Here is an 11335-nt window from a genome sequence, read left to right on the forward strand (position 1 = left end):
AAGGTAAATACCTAGAGCGGGTGCGTATGTACAAATACCTCGGTGCTTGGGTAAATGAAGAATGGGACTGTGGGCAAGAAATTCAGACTTAAACTGAGCATCCAAATCTGTTCAGACGTGTTTAATTCAATCCTCAATTATTTTAAATATATATTTTTTACTTTTTAAAAAAATCTATTTGCCTCTTCGTAAACTTGACTGGCATTGCGGACAGGATCGTCGTAATTATAGCGCATTCGCGTAAATATTCGGGTAATGGGATTGGGATTGGTAATGGGACTGTGGGCAAGAAATTCAGATTTAAACTGAGCATCCAAATCTGTTCAGACGTGTTTAATTCAATCCTCAATTATTTTAAATATATATTTTTTACTTTTTAAAAAAATCTATTTGCCTCTTCGTAAACTTGACTGGCATTGCGGACAGGATCGTCGTAATTATAGCGCATTTGCGTAAATATTCGGGTATCTAAATTTACCGATTATCGCGATTTTTAGGCGCGGACGGCGATCCATCGAACAAATAAATTCGTCAAGGTTGGAGCGATGCTGATGGCGTTGGCTGGTTGGTGAGTAAGCGTTTTCACCTTCCTTACCTATTTCATGCCTATTCAAATTGTAGAGTTTTCTTATCTAGAGATTGGAACTCTCTCTTTTTAACTGTTATCTGGTTTTCATATAAAATTTGTGAAATCGGAATTTAGTTATACATATAATATTTGTATTTTATCTCTCACATGAATTTTTGTGAATAATATTAAGTAAAATTCAAAAATAATATTAAGTAAATAAAAAATTATTAATAATAGATGATCAAACGAACTTCTGAAGTGAAGTTCGATCACTATTATATGAATTCGCTTTATTCGAAGATATAATTCAACAATGTAGTTCCTTTTATCGTACTGGTAACATTCGCACTTTTAGATAACCCTACTTTCCTTTCTTTTTTTTTTGTTCTACCCGTCTTGACAGGCTGTACTAATCTTCATTATTTTAGAGAAAGAAACAAAATTTTACGGGGCTTGTGGTGGGAGGGGATTTACATATCTTCGAATAAAGCGAATTCATATAATAGTGATCGAACTTCACTTCAGAAGTTCGTTTGATCATCTATTATATTTCATTCGCTTTATTCGAAGATATAATTCAACAATGTAGATGTTTAGAGTATTAATGTAAAATTTTGTTATCCTAGTTTTGCAAATGTTTATTTTGTTCACCATTACATAATAATTATACCTACTTTATTTAATGTTATATTAAAAGCTGGGTTCTTAAAAAATAAAAGACTCTTTTGATTAAGTTTTATTAATTAATCAAAATCATTCATTGTTACAAATGAGTATCAATTATTCAATGGATTTAAAATTAATTGTTATCATCACTAATTGTAAGTACAGCAGAAGCAAAAGTACTTCGATCATTAATCGACTATAGAATCGACTATAGAATTTTGCGAAAGTTTGCGAGTTTTGGGTCCAGCCGGCTGTTTTCCTGATCAGATCAAGGGAAATGCCGGCGGCACGCGCCGTGGAAGTAGCTGCGTGTCGCGTGCTGTGAGCACCGAACTGCGTTACGTCCACGCCGCTCTCCGCCAACACCTGCTTTATCCATCGACTAATCGTTTGTGTACTCGCTGCATGGTACGGTCGCTTTACTGTTAACAATAGATTTTGCATAACATTAGATCTAATACTTTTTGTATGTGACAAATATTCTTTCACACAAGAAGCCGGGCAAATATTAATATTGTCTCGGAAATAAGGTAAAACAAGTACTGGTTGGTCTCGACCAACAGATGAAGTTTTTATTAGATCCCGTATAACAATTTGAACGTCGTTTGAATTAATTTTAATATCGTCAATTTTTATTAATGAAAACGTTTGAACACGGTGGGCTGTACATAGGGCAAGTAAGATGACCAATTTTTTAGTAATCTTATCTAAGGTTAATTCTTTATTGGGGCCCCATTTTGAAATATAATTTAAAATTATTTGTGGGTCCCATGTGAAAGAATATTTGGGTACGGTTGGTCTCAATCTGAATACGCCTTTAAGAAGTCTTTTGATCTGTTCTACAGAACCTAGATCATTTCCTAAGAGTAATGAAAGAGCAGAGCGATGACTATTTAAGGTGCCATAAGCAGCACCTCGGTTAAATTCGTTGGTTAAAAATGTCATTATCGAGGCAACTGAATCCAAATAAGGATCGATATTATGATTGTAACAATATTCCCACCAAATTTTATAGGTAACATTATATTGTGATAATGTGTTTTTTGCCAAAGAAGCTAACATTAATTCTAAGGATGTATTGGGAGCTCCGCGTTTGGCGAAAGCTTCCCGGAGAGCTTGGCTACACCCAGGGTAAATCTTTGCATTTGTAATTCCTGGAACAAGACTTAGATATATGTTTATTTGAATCAAGAAACACTATGTCAGACACAATCATACTTTTTAATAAGGGAAACCATGGTTGTGAATGCCAAAATGGAAAGACCAGGATTCCTTCTGCTTTTTCAATTTTAATTTTTTGGAGACATCTTAGTATAAACGAGAAGGGAGGGAAAGCGTAAAAAGAACTATTCCAAGGGATAGTAAAGGCATCAACTGCTTGTGCGTCTGGATCGGGTTTCCATGACACGTACTTATCGCATTTGGCATTGGTGCGAGATGCAAACAAATCTATATCTGGTCTGCCAAAATATTTTACAATATTTTGAAATGAAGAATTACTTAAAGACAATTCAATATCGGGATTTACTTTTCTAGACTCCTCATCTGCTTCTTTGTTATCTTTAGTATTAATGTACGAAGCTGTTAGCCAAATATTTCGCATCTCACACCACTGCCAAATTTCTCTACTGAGATTATTTAAATGGGGATATTGGATACCACCCATCCGGTTAATATAGCTCAAAGCAGTTGTATTGTCAACCCTTAATAAAATATTTGTATTAAATTTATCTCGTGCGAAACACTTTAAGCCAAAAAATACTGCTAGAAGTTCTAGATAATTGATATGGAATTTAATTTCATTACGCTTCCACTTCCCGTTCACTCGTTGACCATTACAAAATGCGCCCCAACCAGATCTAGACGCATCCGTAAAAATTTCTAATTCATATTTTAATAATTTTAATGGACAAGCGGTGGTTTGAATATTTTTTATCCACCATCTTAGGTCAGATAAAATCTCAGCTGATGGTTTAAATTTAATATCGTAATTATTTAAATTTTGTAAAGCTAGAAATTTTTGTCTTTCAAGTCGCTTAGTGTATACCCAACCATACCTTACGGCGGGACAAGCCGCTGTAAGGACACCTATGAAATGTGAAAATTCCCTAACCGTACATAAAGGTAGACTAGAATATTTCTTCGTAAGAGATAATATATAATCGCGTTTTTTAAACGGTAGCGATAATGTCATATTTATAGAATTATACATAAAACCAAGTAACTTTATTTCTTTATTTGGCTCTAAAGAGCTCTTTTCTAAATTGATAATAAAACCTAAACAATTTAACAACTTTAATGTTTCTTTAACATTTTGTAAACAATCATTATAAGTATATCCTAAGCACAAAATATCATCTAAATAAATAACGGATAAAAATCCTTGACGCCTAAGATAGATCATAACTTCCTTCATAATTTTTGTGAAAGTTCTAGGTGCAGAACATAACCCATAGGGCATTGCATTAAATTCATAAATTTTGTATCGAAAAATAAATCTTAAATATTTTCTTTGTTCTTTGTTAATAGGGACATGTAAATAAGATTCTTTAAAGTCAATAGTGGCCATAAACATATTAGGATGAATAATTTTTGAAACTGTTCTGAAATCCTCCATTTTAAAATGGTTATTAGAAACATACTTATTAAATGTTTTTAAATTTAAAATAAATCTCTGGCCTCCGTTCGATTTGGGAGCTAAAAATATTTTAGATATAAATTGATCTGGCTGTGGTTTACATCTAGATACTGCACCTAACTTTATTAAATCTTGAATGGCCAGTAACATGTTATTTATTTCTTTACTAGAAAATAAATTATTAGTCGGTATTAAACTTTGTGATACTGTCCGAGATAAGGGTATACTATAGCCATTTTTAATCCAATTAAGTACAGCTTTGTTGTTAGTAATATTTGACCAACAGTCATAAAAATATTGTAGTCTCCCCGCGTGTACCTGTATTACTGGCGCGGGGCACGTTGTTTCTGTTGGTTGGATGATGTCGTGGCGCGTGGCGTCATCGGTGCTGTGACTGTGGCAATGCGGCGATAATGGACCGGAACTGCTCTGTGCAGCCCTCCTCGCCCCCCCCTGCTCGACGAGGAATAACGAGGAGGGCCTCGCCAGTTTTCCTGGTGCGATCTCGTGGCCGGTGCGACCGGTGGCTGCCTTGTCATCTTATTAACAGAACTTTTCATTATTTGATGGCCTTGTTTTTCTATGGCTTTCGAAGACTTTATTTTATCGGGCAAATCAGCACCAAAAAGAGTTTCGTCTCTGTTTCGGTCTTCAATTAATGATAAGATAGACTTTTGAATACAAGGTGATATTAACTTAGCTCTAAGCTGAGTTTCAGTAAAATGTAGGTCGGTAAGTATTCTACAACCATCTGAAAGAATTTTAATTGCTTGTACTTTGTCGTCGCCGAGGAGTAACAAGGTAAGAGCCTTATTGATAGCAGCGATACCTTGACCCAGCTGATCCTGCTTAGATTGAATACTTTTGTCTCTATTTCTTACCACTTCAGCGACTGCCGCTGATATTTCAGGATTTCATATTGGAGCTTTTAACAACCTACAGTTGTCAGGTACAGGGTATTCCTTGAGAAGTTTTGTTTTAACTTCCTGTAACAGACCCTTTTTTAAAATTGGAGTCCAACGTTGCGCAAGGCTATCGTGGATTTTATCCCCATAAATTGGGATATCCTCGACCGCGTCACCAAGTGCTGACAAAAAATCTGGATCGATATCAGGCACAGATGTTTCTGGAGGTTTTTCGACTGGCAGCATATTTTGTGCAGGCTCAGTCGTAAGCAGGTCGGAAGCCTGTTCAGGTTCGGGTATCGGATCGGGTTCTATCGCTGTCTCTAACGTGTTTATTTCTTGACTACCGACATCTACGCAACAAAAAGAAAAATACACTTTTATTTTAATTTTTTTTGTCGATTTATTTTATACATCATGCTAAACTTTGTCTAGCTTAGAGATGTAATAAAGTTTATTATAAGGATGGAGTTGTCAAGAAATTGAATAATTTATTACATTATTTAACAACCCGCCTGTTTAACTTTTGTTAAACTTAGGGGCTATTTTTAAGCATCATGCTATCTTCTATTTAATAGAAGATAACTTAGAGATACTTTTAGAGAAATCAGCGAAATATTTCACAAAGGTATGTAGGTATTATTAATATGAGTAATTACCTTGGTTTATTTCGGAGTCGGACGAAGAATAAGCTATTCGACGACGGCGTTTTTTCGATTTTTGTTGCAATTTCCTTATTTTTGCTTCATAATATTCCACACTTTTTTGCTTACGTTTCGGCATATTTTTAAATATTATAAACGGACGTGTGCTTGTTACCGCGCAAGATAAAAGAATGAAGATTAGTACAGCCTGTCAAGACGGGTAGAAAAAAAAAAAAAAAAAAAGGAAAGTAGGGTTATCTAAAAGTGCGAATGTTACCAGTACGATAAAAGGAACTACATTGTTGAATTATATCTTCGAATAAAGCGAATGAAATATAATATTAATAATAATACATTTAGATATAATATAACATTGTATTAGTGTAAGAGGTAATTATAGTGATTTTTATTTTATTAAATAGACCGCGATATAAATAGTTCTCATCCCAACTGAAATTCTTAAATTAATCCCACTTTTTGGCGGAGATAAAAGTCAATTAAATCTTTTTATTAGACAGTGCGAATACGTTATTAAAAATATGTAGGGGGTCCGACACAAAATATGTATGTTATGCATTCCATAATGAGCCGACTTAAAGACAATGCGGCGGCCCTTATCAGTGAACGCGAGGATATAACGACATGGGACGAATTCAAGGAATTATTAACGTTGCACTTTGGGGATCCATATATGCATTTATCGAACGATATATGCATTGCTATCGAACTTGAATCCATGAAAATTAGGCAAGGTGAATCGTATTTAGAATTTTGCATTAGAGTACAGTCCGTTCGTTCAGTTTTAATTTCGAAATTGAATTTAATTACGGATTCTAATCTTAAGCAGAGTAAAATTATTATCTATAATAACACTTCGCTAAATGTTTTCCTGTACAATTTACCGAAAAATATGGTTAGAGTAGTTCGGTTAAAATCACCGCATAGGGCCTTCAAGTTCAAAGGATTGAACCAAATCCGGGATTGCTTCCGATTAATATAGGACAAGCTTATAAACAAAAAGATAAATGACAGCTATAAAGGTATTAGATTTAAGCAGAATATATTTAACACTAGATTTCAACTTGAAAAAATATGTAGAGTTTAGTAATCTAATTGATAAGAGCAATCAGTCTTCTATTGAATTTTTAGGCTTAAGGAAACAAGTAGAGTATTTACGTACTATAACAATAGACAAGCTACGACAACTATTGCCCGTTGTGAGAGTAAAAAGAGGTTTACTAAATCCCTTAGGATCGATAATTAAATTGGTAACTGGTAATTTAGATCATGATGATGCCAATCACTATGATTCCCTAATTACACATTTGCATGATAAAAAACTGTTAACCGATAAGAAAATAACTGTAATTTCGAAAATGTTACATTCTTTCATAAGTAGCACAGAAACATTACAGTCAAACGTTAATATGTTAGATGATAAACTCCGAACAATAGAAGACTTAGTTAAGAAAATAATAACTAAAGAGGTACATTCTATTTACTCTATTCATGTTCTTATGGTATTTAATATATTTAGTGTTAATTTTCGTTCAATATATATAACCTTAAGTGAAATTGAGACTGGATTATAGCAATGAGTAAAGTTTCTGTTCTACACCAATCCATATTAAACTCTACAGAATTGTTAACTATTTTAAAAACTATTGGTAATACAGAAAATCTAATGTACGAAGCCAGTGTGAGTAATTTAATTAAATTAGATTAATTATTGTAGTAAAAGCATTTATGAAAGGAAACCAGATTACATTTATCTTAGAGATTCCATTAACTGACGGTAATATATATAACTATTTTAAGCTTTATTCATTACCTAGATTTGATAATACTATTAATAAAACTCTCACAATTATTCCCAAATTCCCATACCTCATGCTGAAAGGGCTGAACCTATCGGTCACGCAGTCCTGCGAGGAAATCGGAGAAAAGGAATTCCTATGCACCGAAGATAACGTCATACCATACACGGAAGAAACTTGCGTAGAGCAATTGATGAAATTTAGAACAAACATATCCAACTGCAATGCTGTTTCCGTAGGGTAAAACCGGGATAGATGCCGCGCTGGGATAGATGCCTGGTTTCTAAAAATTCAACTACCAGAGAACAAAACAGCAAATTCGTTGTTTACATACGCGCCACATGCACCCCCAACCTCAGTGACGCGCGAGTTGTTGTGCTAGATGGACGTTTCTCGCTTGTGTGTCGAATTACATTCGTAGCGGACGCGACGAACGCTTCAAAATTTCAAACGTAAGTATTCACTATTTCATATCTTTATAAACAGTTAAATGATTACATTTTATTTGAATTGTTTTAATACATTGGTTCTTTGAGAACACATTTAAGAGTGTTCAATCATTGATGTTTGCATTTATTTTATTTATAAAATATTGCGAGGCATCTATCCCTAGTGAAAAGGATAGTTGCCCCGAGTTTACAAGGGATAGTTGACTTTAGGGGCATCTATCCCTCTATACTGCAAGAGCCTTATCGAAGTATTTAAAAGTCATAGTCGTGAATATTTTCGTATTTCCTAATAGTAGAATATTAGAAAATACCAAAAAAAATGTATCCAATTTTAATTTCATAATTCGAATATGATGAAATGAGTGTCGATACAGTGTTTTATTTATACTTACTTTGCTTATTGTAGGTGAGCCATGCCAAGGAAATACAAAAGAAAGGAGGGCGTACGAGCTCGAGTAGTTTCTTGGACAACAGAGCAGCTACAGTCAGCTTTCCATGAATTGGATAAAAAAGAATTGGGGATCAATGAAATATCCAGACAATTTGGGATTCCATCCAGAACATTGCGAAGGCGTTACGCTATTAAAAACCAAACTAAGCTGACTTTGGGAAAACATCCTGTCCTGGGTTTTGAACACGAAGGTTGGTAGCGCACATTTTGAAGCTTAGCGACGCGGGATTTCCCCCAGATAGACGAGCTATACGTACGTTAGCATACCAATTTGCCGAAAAGCTACAGATTCAACACAATTTTGATAATGAAAACCAGATGGCTGGGAATGAATGGTTCAAAAGTTTTATTGAGCGAAATCCAGAGTTGTCTATTAGGCAAGCAGAAGGTTTGTCTGTCGCTAGGGCTAAAGGTCTCAGCAGAGAAGAAGTAAATAATTTTCATGAACTTCTGACAAAAGTCCTGGCCGATAATGATCTCTTGGATAAGCCTGAAAGGATTTATAATATGGACGAATCGGGAGTTCAGCTTAACAATAAGCCTGGCAAAGTTGTTGCAAAGAAAGGTGCAAAAGTAGTAAATTCAGTTACATCTGCGGAGAAAGGTGAAACAATGACTATCGTAGCCTGTTGCAATGCCATTGGTAATTTTCTCCCACCAGTAGTAATAATTAAAGGTGTAAATATGAAACCAGAATTCGAGAACGGTCTACCACTGGGCTCAAAAGTGTACATGAACAAAAAGTCGGCATACATAAATACCGATCTTTTCTATAAGTGGCTTACGGAACACTTCATAGCTTTGAAACCGCGAATCTCATTCATCCGCACCAGACATGCTGCAAGTTGCTTCTGATAACGATATTATTTTGTTATGTTTACCCAGCCACACTACCTCAGCTTAACAACCATTAGACGTAGCGGTGTTTGGGCCATTTAAAACATACTTTAACCATGAAACTAATCAGTTTATGCGCGCAAATCCAAATAAAAAGATAAGCCGTTATAATGCTGGAACCCTTATACGCAACGCATGGATACGCGCTACTACACCTGCAAATGCTCTTGCTGGCTTTCGAAGAAGTGGGATTTATCCACTAAATCCTAATGCTTTGCCCGATTCTGTTTTCACTATATCTGATATTGCACATCGCAGTGACAATGATCCTGATCAACCCTGTGTGCTACATCAAACTACAACAGCGCTTCTTCAAACATCTTTAAACGAAAATGCAGAACCTTGTGAGCATGTTGAAGTTGAACACAGAACACAAACAACTATACCTCCAATTTCGTCAATTGATTGTCCAACTACATTTGAAAACGAATATTTGAATGTCGCAGACCTGAACATAACACCACCCAATATGCCATCAACTTCATTCAACCGAAACTCACCCAGCTTTTTGATCGATCCTCAGATTTTAGAAGATACGATTATTGATATTGTTGATATAGGTGATGATTCACTAATACGGATTCTAGATAACGAAGAAAAAGAAACACCTTCTAAATTTTTAGTCGAAGCATCACCAATACCACAAATTCCTCTGACTTTAGCAAGGAGAGCTAAACAATCGGCAGATATTCTCAATTCTAGAGAAAAAATCAAAGAAAAAAGGGATATTGCTGACAGGAAAAAGAAACAAATAGAATCTAAGATACACAAGACTGAAGCTACCAAAAAAAGACAAACAATAAAAAAAGCAAATAAAAAAACCAAAGAACAAATACAAAAAAATAAAAATAAAAAAGGAAAACCAAAGAAAAACTATGACTCAAGTGAAGAAACAGATGGTGACGTGACTGATTGCAGTCATAAAGAAAATAATTATTATTTAAAAGTAAACAAGGATCGTGGACTACGTAAAAGACTAGCTATTTATAGCTCAAACAGTGAAAATGAAGATCACCTCTCACCTAATACTGAAAAAGGTAAAAAAACCATAGGACTACCCGTGAAAAAAACTAAAAAAAATAAATTTGAAGAGCCTAATTCTATAGATGAAAATGTTTGCGTAGAATGCTTCGATACCTATAATAACACGAAGTCCAAATCTGATTGGATCCAGTGCATTATGTGTCAGAAGTGGCTGCACGAAACATGCACACTTTTTAAGAACTATTGCTCAAGATGTGGAAAACTTAAAATGTCCGGTTCCACTTAATGAAGGATAATTCCTTACAAATATGTTGATTTTTTTAAATGTTTAAATAATATAACTAAGGTTAAACGAAATTATTAATTTTTTTTGTTGTTAGATATTCATATGAATGTTGATTTTTTTAATGTTAAATAATTATTTCTACGTTAAAACGGGAATGTTTCGTTTGAGATGATTCTATATGATAGTTTTAATATGTTTTCGCTTAAACAGATTTTTTTATATATTTTGTAGACATGCATAAATGTAAATAAATATGGTTAAGCATTTTATATTACCTACACATGTAGATAATAAATAAATATTACATTTTGATTACGTATTCTTGTTAATTATTTAAAAAGGCATGTATCCCTCATCACAGGCATCTATCCTCCTAAGTGACTTCATAGTGGGGCATCTATCCACATAGGTAGGCACCTATCCCCAAAAAATGTGTTTCGCAAGAATTTCATTTTTGCAAAACCAGTAATGGTTAGATAAATAAATACAGTTTCTAAAGCTTTATGAATGATTAAACTAACTATATTACAGGGTCAATCTAAGCAAATATGTTTGGTATTCAAATAATGAAACACTTTCGAAAAGTGGGGCATCTATCCCGGTTTTACCCTAGATGTGGAAAATATTAAGGTTCAACGAATCAAGGACAATGATTGGATAGTTTACATAAGGAATACAATTATTCTAAAGGGAATCTGCGGTGATAATGTAACCCACAAATCTCTACATAGCTCTCTTATATTGCACATTGACGAAAATTGTATATATATTCTATTATAGTCGATTGTTGTATGTATACTCTATTATAGTATGTATACTCTATTATAGTCGATTCTACGGGAACATCGTTACGACGTTAATACCGATTGCTGATCTTCCCATACTGAAATCTTAAACTGTAACGTGGAATAAAACGTTAGATATGAAGGAGATTAACTTCGATGACTTTAAACAGTTATCTTACATGTTAAAAGTTCAGAATCTGGAAAGTGAAAATAGTGTAGTGAAAATTAATAGCCTAAGTTTG

The 11335-nt window shown here is 34.2% G+C and overlaps 1 pseudogene; it reads right to left on the minus strand.

The window, feature by feature from the left end:
• Positions 1–1401: 1401 nt before the first annotated feature.
• Positions 1402–5635, minus strand: LOC124542482 (annotated as a pseudogene).
• Positions 5636–11335: the final 5700 nt, after the last annotated feature.

This window comes from Vanessa cardui, chromosome W, assembly GCF_905220365.1.
Source record: "Vanessa cardui chromosome W, ilVanCard2.1, whole genome shotgun sequence".
NCBI lineage: Eukaryota > Metazoa > Arthropoda > Insecta > Lepidoptera > Nymphalidae > Vanessa > Vanessa cardui.